Below are 15,708 nucleotides of genomic sequence, written 5' to 3' on the forward strand. Positions count from 1 at the left end.
GAGAGCCTTTTCCCAAGTAAGTTAATATTCCCTGGTTTTGGGGATTTGGCATGGATAGCTTTTATGGGGGAGGGGGGAGCGTTTTTTTTTTGGTTTATTAAAAACCTGGCACTATTGTAAGTACTTTATATATAAAATTTATTTCATCCTCAAAAGAACCCTATGAGTTATGCAGCATTACTAGCTTGTTTTTTTTAAATGTTTTTTTATTGTAAAATATAACATATATACAAAACAAAGAAAGAAAAAACAATAGTTTTCAAAGCACATTTCAACAAGCAGTTACAGAACAGATCCCAGAGTTTGTCATGGACTACCATTCCATCACCTCATATTCTTCCTTCTAGCTGCTTCAGAACACTGGGTGCTAGAAGGAACAGCAGTATGATGATTCAGCAGCCATACTCGTTTGTTAAATCCCATTTTCTCTGTTATACCTCCTTCTCCTCTGATCCGTCTCGCACTAAAGGACGGGGGAATGTTAATCAATTGATAATCATGGAGAGGCTGGTTCCTCTGGGTTTCATGGTTTATCTGACCTCAGAACCCTCTGGGAATTATAGGTTTCAGTAAATAGCCTAGTTTTTGAATAACTGTCCCACATCAACTAGTCAACAGCTAAACCAGGGTTAAAGCCTAGGCAGTCTAGCCCAGCACCCAAAAGCTTAACCCACCCCACTGCTATACTGCTAACTAGGATAGAAATTCTCCAAATCATGCTAGGCCATTTCTGTCTCTGAATTGTTGTGTATAAGCCTTTAAATTTTTTACTTTCATTACCTTGTAATACTTTATGTTGCAAAAAATTCAAACAGTTCATAAATTATAAACAAAGTAACATATACAATCCTCTTCTTGTGACCCTTTCCCCACACGCACCACCTGCTCCACTGTTAGTAAACATTTTGGTGTGTATCTTTCTCAGAATGCTCACAATTTATATCACTCCTGTTAGAGTGCAAATAAAGTACAATATTTACTTATTTTTCATCATATATTGCATCTTTCATGCTGCAATGTCTTTATTAATTTTTCTCCTACTCGAGTTTCTTCAGTAGAATAGTACATAATATGTTTTTTTGAATGCTGTTTTTTCTCTCTTTTTTTGTATTACACTCTTTTTTCACGTGAGTATCCTGTTATGGCAGCACCATTTGTTGAATTTTTGTTTGTTTTTTGGGAAGTGCATGGGGGTGGTAAGTTTTTTCAATTTAAAGATATTGTAATTACTTACTGTGATGTGCTTGAGTGTGAACAGAGAATAAAATAATAGATTAGCTATTATGATTACCAAAGTTTTAGGGCTTCATTTTTTTTTTTAGTGTTCAATAATAGAGATAATATCAGTCCCATAACAACTATCTAAAGATTTAAGACTAAATTAAACCATATATTTAAAATACAAAATAACATATTCTTTGAAATTAATAATCTCTAAAAATGTAATGGAAAATAAAATAGTACATTGATCTCCCTAACATCTAAAAATGCAGAAATAGAGAAATATTCCACTTTAATTTGAGATTCTGCTTATTTTGAATGAGAAATCAGTTATGGTGTCCTTACTTTCCTGCTTCAAAGGCTTAATGATCTTCTAAAAGTAATTTTAGCAGTTAGCAAAGCCATACAGTATTAAATAGTACCCCTTGGATATTTCCACACAATTTGTTTTTCTGCTTTTCTATGAAGACTAAACATTTACCCTAGCCCACCAATACTTCAGTTTAATAGGGAGATGCCTATATTTCCCTTGGGTTAAAGTTTCTGTAGATGACAAAGAACATTCCCATAATCAAAGTAGACACTGTCAAAGCAGTAAGTGGTTGAGCAAATTGGCAATGGTGTGCAATACTTCCTGTAAGTGGGCCACTGGATCAAACCTTGTGTAAGTGGACAGTGTTCCCAAATCATTACTTTATAATTACATTGAAGTTACTGATGTAATGGCTTTATCTCTATTGGATTTTCTAATTTTTGCTATGGGGAGACAATGATCCTTTTATTTTTCCACTCCAGAAGGATCTGAAGTAATTTTAAGAACCTGTATAAAAATTCAGACATTTGAAATATTAACTTTTTCATATGAATTTAGTAGAAAATTTATTGTCACTCTGATAGTCAAAGTTACATTTACCCTTTCGCTACCATTCCATTAATTAAGGAAAAAAAAGTTAGTGGATTTAAGACCATGCTTTTCCAACTGAAATCGAGTCTATCTTGCCTTGTGGATAAATGCTAGTATCTCAATATGACTATACTCTTTGCTTCCTCCAAAAGGACAATTTATTTAGTTAGTCAATTATTGCACATCTATTTTATTCCAGGGCAAAACTAAGTCTTTTAATGTCAGGTTAAAAAGACCTTCTTTGGGGAGTTTACACAATGGAGGAAACAGACTAAAATCAAATAGACAAATACAATAATTATAAAGTATATGAATGTTCTAAAGAAACAGTAAGATCCTGAGGACAGAAGTTAGGACAAATTACTTTATCTAATCAGAAGTTAGGACAAATTACTTTATCTAATGTGGTCAGAAGACTTCTCTTGGTGGTGACATTGGAACTTGGGGCTTAAAGGAGTGAGTAGACATGGAAAGACAAAGCAGAATCATGGAAGGCAGAAGAAACAGCGGGCACTATGCGAAACCCACTAATGCTGCTGTCAAATTCTAAAATAGTGTGGCTAGTTTTTTACATAAATTGCCTCTCTGTCTCCAAAAATGCTTGTGATTTGTATAGGCCTGCATATCTGTTCAGTGGTCTAGGAGTAGGGTTGGCTAAGGAGTTATTTGCCATTTGGGTTTATTTTCCTTTTTAGGGTCTGAGTGCCAAGTTCCTTAATTCACTACTTAAGATATTAGGGAGTAAAGAAGCCCCAATCAGATTATAGAGAGCAAACAAGATCTCTTCCCTATAGTAGCTTACCATCCTGTCTTCCATCCATTATTCTCAAGAAAAAATAACCTGTAGGGTTATGCAAATCAAGCCATACAACCTCAGTCCTCTTTTAAACCTCTCCATGTTAGCCACATAGAACTCCTTAGAAGAATGTGAGAGATACCTCCCTATGGTTTAAACGTAGCAAATGCCATGGCACTATAGTATTTAGAGCACTGAAGTAGTGAGCATTTTGTCTTGCGTGGACATTTTCAAATGTAAGTGTAGCTAAAATGTAGAGAAACACAACTGTGAACTCCGTTGCTCTGCAGAGAGCCAACTTCATGACTGCTATTAAAAAATAGCCATTCATTTATTGATTTGTAGATCAGTGGATCTACATTGAAAAAATCAATACTATTCAGATCCCTTGTCCACACTGAAAAGACATATTCTTCAGCAATAAAGATCAATAAACATTTCTTTTCCTAACATTAATTTGAATGTAAACAAAAAAGTGCTTTCTTATGAATAAAAATAAACTTAGGGAAAATTGCTTTCACAGTTCCTTTTAAAATAGACTAAAATCACCACACATTCCATAATTGGGTTAATGGCTATGCTATTTTAGTCTGAGTCTATAGGACAGTTAATCTCATACCTTATAAATTGCAGTGATTATTCGAACAGTATTAAAAAGTTCATTGTTTAAAATTTTGGCGCAAAGCCCAAGTTTTCAAAATGTACAAAGTAGAGTTTACCTTTTAAGGGGAAACTTCGTATTAATTTTTTAAATGTACATTGATTTTTAATATCCATTCTCTTTCTACTCTCCTTCCTCTCCTTCACATCCACATTACTCCTTTTCTTCTCATACTTTCTCTCTTTTCCTTTGGGTGCTTTGAATCTCTTTCAGTTCTTTCAGTTGTATTTTCCGTCTTTCGTCTTATTTGCTACCAGGTGGCTGTATTATAAGTTCAGGCGGAATGGGTTAATAAGGGCCATGCTATTTCCCCTGGGCCTCCCAGTTCTCTGCACTCCCCTGGATGTCTCTAGTGAAGGGGAAAGACATGGTGATGGGTACAAGGAGAGGCTTCCATTTCTTCTATTGTCTGCCTACTCATTCCACAGATGTCTCATGTTGTCAAACCAGAAGGATGGACATACAGAACAACATCTGCTGGCGCACGGGGCGGGGAGTTAGAACCACTTTACCACAATCCTGGCAGAGATAATATCTTTAAGTGGAACATATATACACTGTTCTTGAGTTTATCCAAAGTCAGTTCCTTGGGCTTTCTGAAAAATCTAGCAGGAAGAACTTGAGTAGAAAGCAAAGGTTCTAATTGGAGCCCTGGCATGAATACTGAATGAAGGTGCATTATTTACTTCTTAACTTCAGTTGCCTTTAAGGAGCAGGAAATTAAATCAGTTTCCTATTTTAGTGGTATTGGCTTGATGCACTTTAGGATCTCAGCACAAGGCATTATAGACAGAGTATGGAGATCTTTAAACAAAATGTTATCAACACCTTCACCAATCAGGGCTTTTAGCAACTTCTTTTGTATCCATCGGTGAGTAAGCACACAGAGACTCTATAGATAGGTCTTCATGAATACGTTCCATCACTTCAGGAAATTCTTTGGGCAGCTCCTTTGATCCATAATCCTAAAGTTGTTTGCTCCATCTTTGGCATTTGTCCTTGTCTATAATAATTATCTTGAGCCTTGCATTCTTCTTTCTGCCCAACCTCTTTATTTCTTTTTTTTTTTAACATTTTTTATTGTGAAATATAATATGTATACAAAAAAAGGAGTAAATTTCAAAGTGCATTCTAACAAGTAGTTATAGAACAAATTTCAATATATGGTATGAGTTACAGTTCCACTATTTCAGATATTTTGTTCTAGCTGCTTTAAGACACTGGAGACTAAACATAAATATCAGTATAATGATTCAGTAGACATACTCTGTGTTAGTCAGGGTTCTCTAGAAAAACAGAACCAACAGGAAAGATCTGTAATATGAGATTTATAAAAGTATCTCATGTAACCATGGGTATGGATTAGTCCAAAATCCATAGGGCAGGCTATGAAGCTGGCAGCTCTAATGAAGGGTCTGAATGAACTCCGCAGCAGAGGCTTGTTGTCTGAAGAAGCAGTGAAAGAGTTTCTCTTCTTCCTTAAAAGCCTTCAACTGATTGTATTATCTCATGGGGGGCACACTTTGCTTGATTGCAGATTAATTAGCCACAGAAGCAATCAACTAAATGGTGAATTAATCAACCAGCCACAAAATATCCTTGCAACAATGGTCAGGTCAGTGTGTGCCTGTCCAGAAAACTGGGCATAATCTTTTAGCCAAGTTGCCACCAGAATCTAACCATCACATCCTCATTTGTTAAGTCCTATCTTTTCTGTTACAATTCCTCCTTCTCCTTTAATCCTCATGCCAATCTTTACGGCTATCTGGGCAATGACCATTATACCTTCTTCATTTTGAAAAGGGGTGTTACCATTATGGGGCAGGGGGATGCAACTGGTTGATGTTCTTGGAGAGACTGGTAACTCTGGATTTCAGATTTTATTTGACCTAGGAACCATCTGGAGGTTTTAGGTTTCTGAAAAATAAACTTTTGAGTGACACTTTTATAGAGTCTCAGAGCCCTGAGTATTCTTCAAGATTTACAGAAATACTGTTGATTGGGACTTGGCAAACCATGGCAATTAGCAATATCTAGCTGAAGCTTGCATAAGAGTGAATTCCAGAATGATCTCTCAACTCTATTTGAAATCTCTTAGCCACTGATACCTTATTTTGTTATACTTCTTCCACCTTGTGGTCAGGATGATATTGTCGATCTCATGGTACGAGGGCCAGGCTATCCCTGGGAATTGTGTCCCACATTGCCAGGGAGACTTATACCCCTGGACGTCATGTCCCACATTCAGGGGAGGGTAATGAGGTGTCTTGCAGAGTTGGCTTGCCCAGCCTCATTGGACGATTATTCCTGTGGGGTTTGTTTGGTTCTTGTCTTCAAGTTTGCTTTTGGACACTGATTATTGGTTTCTCCTTGTAGCCATAGTCTGAAGAAACTATCTGAAAAGCCAGACCCAAGTCTACCTCTAAACCTCAGCCCTAGGTCCAAGAACTTAGTAGGTTGTAACTGCTTGATTCTCATTTGGTCTGAAAAATAGTTTTATTAAACTTGTGTAAGACTCTTATTAATCATTATTTCCTTTTTTTTTTTTTAACATGGGCAGGCACCGGGAATCGAACCTGGGTCCTTGGGCATGGCAGGCAAGCACTCTTACCTGCTGAGCCACTGTGGCCCGCCCATTATTTCCTATTTTGCCCTTACTTGCTGATTGTTGCTTTTAATAGCAGGATGAAGATATAACTACGTATATTTTTATTCACTCCTCTCATTCTGGTTGAATCTAAGGATAAGGTAACAAATAAAAAAGTGGGAGTCAGATGGCTACAACTGACTATGTGAGCTGTTTGCATTATAAAATATATACTATTTATATGTGTTCTTTTGCTGGCTATTAGAAATTGGACCCCTGCTGACACTTGATTTTTTTTTCGGAAGTTTTTATGTCTTTATTTGTATATTATAAAGTGACAATACTCATTGTAAAAATTAAACAATATAAAAATGTGTAAAATAGGTAAATGTTTGCTTAGCAATTAGTAATATCAGTATGCCATAATTTCTTTCACACTCAGAAGACTTTTTCAACAATTTTGCCCTCAGATGAAAAAATACTAGTAAGGTACTGAATGATTATCAAAGGAAGTATTGGGGGAATTGGCATAATTTTCCATGGATATTGTAGAAGGGAGACCTCCATTAAATAGTAAACTGGATCAGAAGACCAAATTTTTTTCTTCTTCTGCGGTTTCAGTATCAGAAAATAATGTTTATTACTTGCATGAATTGGAGAAATAACCTCAGATGATGATTCAGTTGCACAATGTTTAAAAGGGTAGTAGATGTTTACGAGGCTCCTGTTTCCCTAATGTGATTAGGATATCTGAGAAGATGTCTGGAGCTTTGGAAAAGTACGCCATACATAGCAGAAAGGACATTTTGGCAGATAGCAAGTATGGGCTTTTTTTCTATTCCTAGTGGTGACCTAACACAGGTAGAGTGAATTCTAATGGATTAATGCACTCAAGTTCTTTTGTGTTTTCTCAGTAGTGATAAGGGAGTCCATTAAGCCTCCTTCTACAGTGGGAACATTTTATGAGAGAATATATGGATTGTCAGGCTTGTGGGAGGCTGCTGAGTCACACATGATTCATTGAACTAGCTTTAGAAATCTTTAGGCTTAACGTTACAATCCAGGGTCCATTTTAATGGCTTATTGAAATCCACACTGAGATGTGCTCTAAATGGACACAAGGATTAGAGTGACTAAGAATGAAAAAATAAAAAATCTGCAACAATTAATTCAGAATGTTGATGTTTAATTCATGTTACTGCTGGCTTCATGAGTCTTTCATATTTCATAAGATGACTTATAAAGGCGCCATCTCACAGCAGTGACCTCAAGCTAAACTATTGTCCTCTTTTCACTAGGACCTATTAAATGCTTTCTACATGGCTCTAAATGACTGAATGTGATCCCATTTCTAAGGCTTTGCTTCCATGTAATTGCAGAATAATTATTTAATATGTAAGGGATATATAAATATCAACAGATGAGACTTTCTATGAGAAGACCAACCATTGTGTTTTTAAGGGTTTATTTAATATTTTATATAAATAATTTAAATTCCAGTAATCATTTTGTTATTTGCTTCCTGATAAGGGAAAATATATGTCAGACTTTGTTGTGATTTTTAAGTTAATATTGTTTGCATTTTTTTATTGTAATAATGAATCATCTGATATTAAAGATTTATCTTAATTAGAAAAATGGTGTTTTAGTACAGTTTAAAAAATACCTTCTAATGCACTGTACATACATAAATTGTACCATATAGTATTTTTAAAGATGTGCTGAATACATAACATAGAAGCTTCAACTGGATTTACCTACATAAAGTGCTAACATTTTCTCCCTAGTATATATATATATATATTTTAATTTAACTTACCTTTGGACCTACTTTTGTGCACATAATGCATTAAAGTTCATAATTTAAAAATATTTTAATATTTGTCAGTGTTACATTATTAAAAAATAAAGACAACAAATATTTTTCTTTTGAAATTGACAAATTTTAAACAATTTCTTTTTTCTGTGTTACTTTGTCATTAATAAACCTTTCATCAATGATTCATATTCATTGAAAGGGGTAATTTGATATTTCTAGAAACTAGATTTTTTTCAATTTTATAAATATTCATTTTAAAACACAATTTTCATTGTTAATTTCACTAGGTTAAATATGATTTGAAAAAATGATTTGATAAAAGTCTTATTATTTTTTTTTCCAATTTCCTTCATTAGAAAACTTTATGGTTTTACAAGAGCCATCATGTATAAAATACAGCTAAAAACAATTTGATATAGCAGTAGTCTGGTTTTTATTTTTATATTTCTAAATCTTTTTTGTTGAGCAGGTCAGGGGACAGAGCCGGCTATAATTCCTACCCAAAAAGAAATCTTGGTGTGGGATACTCAGTATGCTCAGACCATCAGAGGGGGACACAAGCACAGTGGATGCACCATTCGAGCAATTATGGTCAAAGAGAACCACGTCCCATGGGGATAAAGAGATCAAAGACGATTAAATTTCAGTATGTTTTCTGAACTAGAAAGATTTTTGCCGTTTCATAATGAGGCTTCATTCTTGTTTCTCTAGAATCTTGTGCTTAATGATGAAGAGATAGAAATGTTGGTGGCAGGCTGGACTTGCAGCGCTTCTCTTCTGATGGTCTTCATCAAGAGAGAGTTATTGTCTTTCTAACTTACAGGTTCATAGGCTGCTTCTACAGCTTTTTGATTAAACTCTGCCCTGAAACAGCTGCTAGACAAATACAGAATGGCTATCTTTAAAGAAGTATCACAGGAATCAATTTGGGGCCTGGCTGCATATTATATGTCTGCATATCTAAACTTGCATTATGAAAACAATGAATGTTAGCTAAACAAACCTTGAAGTCATCTTTTCTATTCATATTTGAAGGATTTAGTGTTTCTTTTAGAATATTTTATATTTAAAAAGTACATCAGGGCTGATTCTACATCTAACCTGCTATGTTATGTCAAATCTATGTACATGTTAGGAATAAACTGCAGTTCAATTGCTGTGTATCTAGATGCATAATATTGAGGTTGTCATGTTATGTTAATGAAAGAAGCAAAATTTATGGTTGTGAGTAAAACGAATAGTGTTTATTTAATTTGATAATCTTGATGAACACTTAAAAATTGAAATTAAGGACAAATTATAGCAGTGAAGTAATTATGTGCACATTTCCATCAAGATTTCTTTAAGAAAGAAAAATATTGGATATTCTCAAATATTTGAATCCCTATTTCCTAACTACAACTAGCTTGCTTATTTTTCATGTAAAATGTCATTTTCTCTCTTTATATCAGTGAAGCAGACTTAGAACCCAAGGCTGTGAAGCAGACTTAGAACCCAAGGCTGTGACATTCTGTAAAATTGAAAACGGGAAGCATTTGTAAATTAGGTGAGAGGAGAATTGACCACTATACAGGCATGTTTCAGGCTACTTTAACAATCAGCATTCAATAAGGCAATATATTCTATTGGTTTCTGTGGCCAAATAGCTCAGCTCTGTCAACTTACTAACTCTGTGATGTTGGGTGAGTCACTTAACCTCTCTGTGCCTCAGTTTCCTTATTTGTAAAGTTGAACCAATAGTAGTATCTATCTCAGTATTGTTTTGGTTTGCAAGCTGCTGGAATGCGACATACCAGAAATGGAATGGCTTTTAAAAAGAGGAGTTGGCGGGCCGCGGTGGCTCAGCGGGCAAAGTGCTTGCCTGCTATGCCGGAGGACCTCGGTTCGATTCCCGGCCCCAGCCCATGTAACAAAAAAAACGGAGAAACAGAATACAATAAAACAAGAAAATGTTTAAAGATGTTTCCCTTTCTTCCTTCCTTCCTTCCTTCTATCCTTCCTTCCTTCTCTCTGTCTTTCCTTTAAAAAAAAAAAAAAAAAAAAAAAAGAGGAGTTTATTAAATTGTAAGTTTACAGTTCTAAGCCCATGAAAATGTCCCAACCAAAGCAAGGCTATAGAAAGTCCAATCTAAGGCATCCAAGGAAAGATACCTTGGTTCAAGAAGGCCGATGATGTTCAGGGTTTCTCTCTCAGCTGGAAAGGCACATGGTGATGTCCGCTAGCTTTCTCTTCAATGGCTTCCTGAGGGCTCTGTCTGTTCTGTTGACTCTGTCGGCTCTTAAGTTTTTTCTAAAATAGTTCCCTCTTAAAGGACTCCAGTAAGCAACCCCACCTTGAATGGGTGGAGGCACATCTCAATGGAAACCATCTAATCAAAAGTTACCACCCACAATTGGGTGGGTCACATCTCCATGGAAATGACAAAAAAGATACCCAGCAATATTGAATGAGAGTTAAAGTACATCGCATTTCTGGAATACACAACAGATTCAAACTGGCACAAGAATTAAAGTTTGTTCACATAACATCTTTAGAATACCTTCTGGTATATAAGTACTTAAAAGTTGATACCTAGGCGGGCCGCGGTGGCTCAGCGGGCAAGAGTGCTTGCCTGCCATGCCGGAGGACCCCGGTTCGATTCCCGGCCCCAGCCCATGTAAAAAACAAACAAACAAACAAAATATAATAAAAATAAAGATGTTTCCCTTTCTTCCTCCCTTCCTTCCTTCCTTCCTTCCATCCTTCCTTCCTTCTCTGTCTTTAAAAAAAAAAAAAAAAAAAAAAAAAAAAAGTTGATACCTATTGCTTATTGAGCAATTACTGTATGTTCAGAACTGTTAGATACACTCAGAAATATATATGTTAGGTTCTCAGAACTAACTATGGCCTATCCACTCAAGAAAATTAAATATTTCTGGTGATATAAGAATAACATAAGTCAGTATATAAATATGTCCAGTGTTTTGTAGGACAGACTATATATATCTTAGGAACTTAGAGAAAGGAAAGATTTATGAGAATTTGACAACTCATACTACCCAGAAGAAGAGGGACCTGGTTTTTGAGAGCTGATGAGGCTTAGAGGGAATTTCAGGCAAGTAGAAAATACAATTGAAGAACTTGACAAAACTGACATGGTTGTGAAACAGTTAAGCTTGCTTGATTGGAGGAGAAACTGATTTATGTGGGAAAGTGGGTTGGCCATTTAGGTCAGAATCCAAATACAATAAGTATTTGAGTATTTTGCAGTATGGAAATATGATGAATGCTCAACTAATAACTCAGAGAAGAAAGAAAATGAAATTTTTATCATGACATCAAATAATGTTTATACGCTTGAATTAGGCTAAAATAAATTTTGTGAAAAGTCTGCAATGGCTGAGAAAAAAAACAGATAAACAATGGAAGGGAAGATATTCAATAAAATGAATGGAGATTTTGTAATGAGCAATTCGAAATTCAGCTCATTTGGTTCATAGAAACACCAGCAGCAGATTGTGTAGCCATGTGGGACGCCTCGGTTGGCACCGGGCTACATAAAGACTTGCTGGAGGTCGTAACTAGCTGGGATGTGGAAAGATAAAAAACAAAGCTCTCAGGGACACCAGGGAGCAGATCTTACATATGAGAACTCTCCTGTCTAGCTAATCCGTGGAACTGCCTTAATATCAACCCTAAAGTGAATTGCTCATTTGTTGTCTTGGAAGCTGGAAGTAAATTGCTGCAGCTGAGGCAGAAAATATTAATTATATAAAGAAACAATAAAAGAATGCTCAGCTCAAACAGAAATAAATCCAAGATAGTGTGAAAAGTAGATCTCATGAAGAATCACTGGCCTTTGTGAACTACGAGGGTGAATATGTTTAAAGTGGATTAACTGCACACAGACACACACGCACACAAGTGAGCAAAAGGCCAATCGAAAATGATGACAGTGATAAATGAGCAGTTTAGGAAGCAGATTTTAGTGATGAAACCTTTTTTCTGCTCTCAGATACTTTACCTTTTCACTGATTAACATGAGAGTATCCCCTTCTGCATTTCTAACAGGATTGCTCTAGAATAAAAGGAATAATAAAGCATTTCACAAGTTGAAGCAGCTTTCTAAAAACAGAGCAGCAGTGTTATTGAAATGGTTTAGATTGAGAATAATTTCAGGAACTAACATTCCTGGCATACCACCCATCGCACAAACCATCATAAGATCTAATGTAGATACCAAGTACTCCTCTTACTCTTACAAAAATTGCATTTCTTTATATAACAATGTTACGAGAAATGCATGTTTTGCAGAAAAGCATGGCATAGTATCTAAATCTTTGGCTTACTTATTTTATTTTTACCCAGCTACAGGAACACTGTGGGTGGTTTATTATATAACAAAAATAGGAGCAGCTTAGAATTCGTAGGATATTTAAAGCAAATAGAACACCTGACTTTTGAAATCTATGATCTTATTATTTCAAATTTGTGAATAAGCTATTTATATATAGTTGAAATGATCAGTTGGTTAGATCTTCTGATTTTTTCCCCCCAGGTCCATGGGCCTTATTCTTTTAATGCTGCTTTAAAAATAAGAGTATCTCTTAAAAATAGTAGCACAGGCAGAGTATTACTTTAGGACAAGGACTCCAAAGATTAAGAGACTTACCTTCTCACTCTGCTACTATCTTTCCTCTAAATCCCTCACTGTAATAAGCCCTCTTCCCTTCCCTTTACGCTTCCGTGTGGCTCCCATGCCTTTTCTGCTCTGGTCTCGATGATAATTGCAAGTGGATAATCCAAGAAGGGAATGAAGAAAAATGTCTATTTTAATATGCTCTCCTTATCCAACAGCAGTAGTTAACACCCATTATTCTTTTTTCTGGAGGATTTACCCATATCAAATATAGGAAGGAAGGACAGCTAGTCTAGGTAGGACCTATTCTTCTTGTGACAGTTCTTAGTTATTCCTTTAGCTCCATTGTTCCAGCCAGTAATGAGGCAAATTCTCTCCTCAGCATTTAAAACGATTAGGTAGATAGCTACGCAGATTTGACACTTTGTGTCAACTGTTGCTCTTTAGGATAGATTTAGCTGTGTAATTTGTGCTGATCTCAATTTGATGTTCTTCAGCTTCATGCAGAATGAAATGGATTACTTTTTTTTTTTCCTGAAAATAAGATTTAATTCTGAACTATGCAGTACTCTTTTGAAGCCATATTTCAGGCAAATCCAACGTCAAGGAGCAATAGTCATGGAATGGCAAGTTAATTTTTCTTCAAGTTAGTGAAAAATCTGAACATTTTATACTAGTTTGCTTTTAGAATTTACTTTATTATATAATAAAGTAAAGAATATAGGAAATTAAATCAATTATTCAATAAAATATTTGCTTTAGATTTAATGGGTTCTCTTGGTGAATACTCCAAATTACACTGAATCTGCAGAAATCATTCAACAGTTGGCAAAATACACTGCGGGTCAACTCTGATAAGTTATTGTAGGGGTAAAGTTGAATTACAAGACTTTCTTCTTTCTCTGTGACATACAATATCCATTTAAAAGATTTGGGTTTGCAAGATGTGCACTCTAGGGATTTAATAATTCTTTGAAATATTAAGCCCACATTTTGAAGATCTGTTACTTGTTGAAAAGCTAAGGAGGTGCAAGGGTAGTTCAGTGGTAGAATTCTCACCTGCCATGCAGGAGACCCAGGTTTGATTCCCCCAAAAAACAAACAAGCAAGCAAAACAAACAAACAAAAATTCAACAAATGGTGCTGCAATAACAGGATACTCACATGGAAAAATAGTGAAATGTGACCTCGATGGACAGCATACAAAAAAAAAGAGATGCGTTGGTCTAGCAGTTATTTCCTGATGTAGAATATGGGGAGAAGAGGGAATTCAGTAAATAGATAGCTTATTCTGTATGCGTTAACTAAACAAAGATTTGTGCTTTCAAAAAAACCAATAATGCAATTGTATATTTAGTTAATTTTTCAATAAATACTTCATGCCAACTGTATGCAATTCAGTGTAATAGGCACTTGAAAATTGAGTGATGAGACCACACAATTTCTCTTGTTCCCCTCATAGAAAGGGTAGATAAATTTCTCTCTTCTTATTTAGTGACTTAGTCACTTTCTCACTGAACTTTTTCTTTCTTTGACTTTTGTGGTACTATTTGCTCTTGGATTTTTTTTTTTTTTGCACCCAGTTTTAAAATATTATTTTCCAGAATTCTAACCACTCTTCAATTCCTTTCTACCTTTATACACTATCTTTTAGAAATAATAACTTGATTTATTTATCTCCTTTATATACATGAAACTATCAAATCTTTACATTCTGTTGAGACTTCCTGTTCTAGTTTGCTAGCTGTCGGAATGCAACACACCAGAGACAGATTGGCTTTTAATAAAAGGGATTTATTTTGTTAGTTCTTCAGAGGAAAGGCAGCTAATTTTCCACTGAGGTTCTTGCTTATGTGGGAAGGCACAGAATGGTCTCTATTGGCCTTCTCTCCAGGCCTCTGGGTTCCAACAGCTTTCCCCGGCGTGATTTCTTTCTGCATCTCCAAAGGCCTGGGCTGAGCTGCGAGTGCTGAGATGAGGTACACTGAGCTGCTTGGGCTGTGCTATGTTGCAGGCTCTCATTTAAGCACCAGCCAATTAAGTCAAACATCATTCATTGCAGCAGGCACGCCTCCTAGCCGACTGCAGATGTAATGAGCAACAGATGAGGTTCACGGTACCATTGATTCACATCTGCAGCAACAGAACTAGGTGCCTTCACCTGGCCAAGTTGACAACTGAATCTAACTACCACATTTCCCTTCTGAGTGCTCCGAGCCCAGGTATATCCAATTGATACTGAATATCTGCACTTGAATCTTCCAACAATATCTCTAAAAAGCCAATATAAATGAATGTAGCACTGTCCCACTCAACTTATTCCTGTAGTTTCTTTATCAAAATGACCTGAGAAACTCCTGTAATCATATGCAAATCCTTTCTTCCATTCACTTCCTACATCCAATAAGACATGAAATACTATTACCATAACTCAAAATTTCTATTGAGACAGTTGCCTCTACTTGACCTACTCCCTTCCCCTCCCCACTTCTAAGACCACTGGCAGTTTAGATCCTCCTCATTTCTTATCTGAATTATACAGTCAACTCTTAAATAATCCTTCCTTTCGTACTTTCTGTTCTTCCCCTGAAGACTCATCTGCTATAGAAATATTTTAGCATGTTGATATACATTATTTTATTTCATCTTGTATTATCTTCAGATATTCCAATATCTACTCATAATTTTGAGAATATAATCTAAATGTTGCAGTGTTAAGACCCTACATGATCTGTCCCATTTATCTGTCCAAATTTATTTCCTAGTATTCCTGCCTCACCACTTAACATTTCACTGCCTCACTGTTACTTCCCTCCTTGTCAATTTTGTCAAACTCCACTTGTGTCTCAAATCTCACTTTAAGTAACTACCATTCCAGAAAGCCACTTCCACATACATGCTTCTCCCCTACCACCCAATAAGCATTTAGTGATACACTTTTGTTCTTAAAATGTACTCTAGCATATTCTTGTTCTCCTCTACCTCTCTCTTGGCCAGACCCAATTTCAATCCCACACTAAATTTTAAGTTCTGCATCTGTTTTTTTGGCATGGGCAGGCGCAGGAAATCGTACCCAGGTCCCCAGCGTGGCAGGTGAAAAT

The 15,708-nt window shown here is 35.8% G+C and overlaps 1 protein-coding gene across 5 annotated transcripts in view; it reads left to right on the forward strand.

Annotated features, from left to right (window-relative positions):
• The window catches only part of CACNA2D1 (calcium voltage-gated channel auxiliary subunit alpha2delta 1), a 501,299-nt gene that overhangs the window by 67,410 nt on the left and 418,181 nt on the right, over positions 1-15,708 (forward strand). The gene's annotated exons all lie outside the window — the stretch shown is intronic.

The sequence above is a fragment of the Tamandua tetradactyla genome, chromosome 1, assembly GCF_023851605.1.
Source record: "Tamandua tetradactyla isolate mTamTet1 chromosome 1, mTamTet1.pri, whole genome shotgun sequence".
Taxonomy (NCBI): domain Eukaryota; kingdom Metazoa; phylum Chordata; class Mammalia; order Pilosa; family Myrmecophagidae; genus Tamandua; species Tamandua tetradactyla.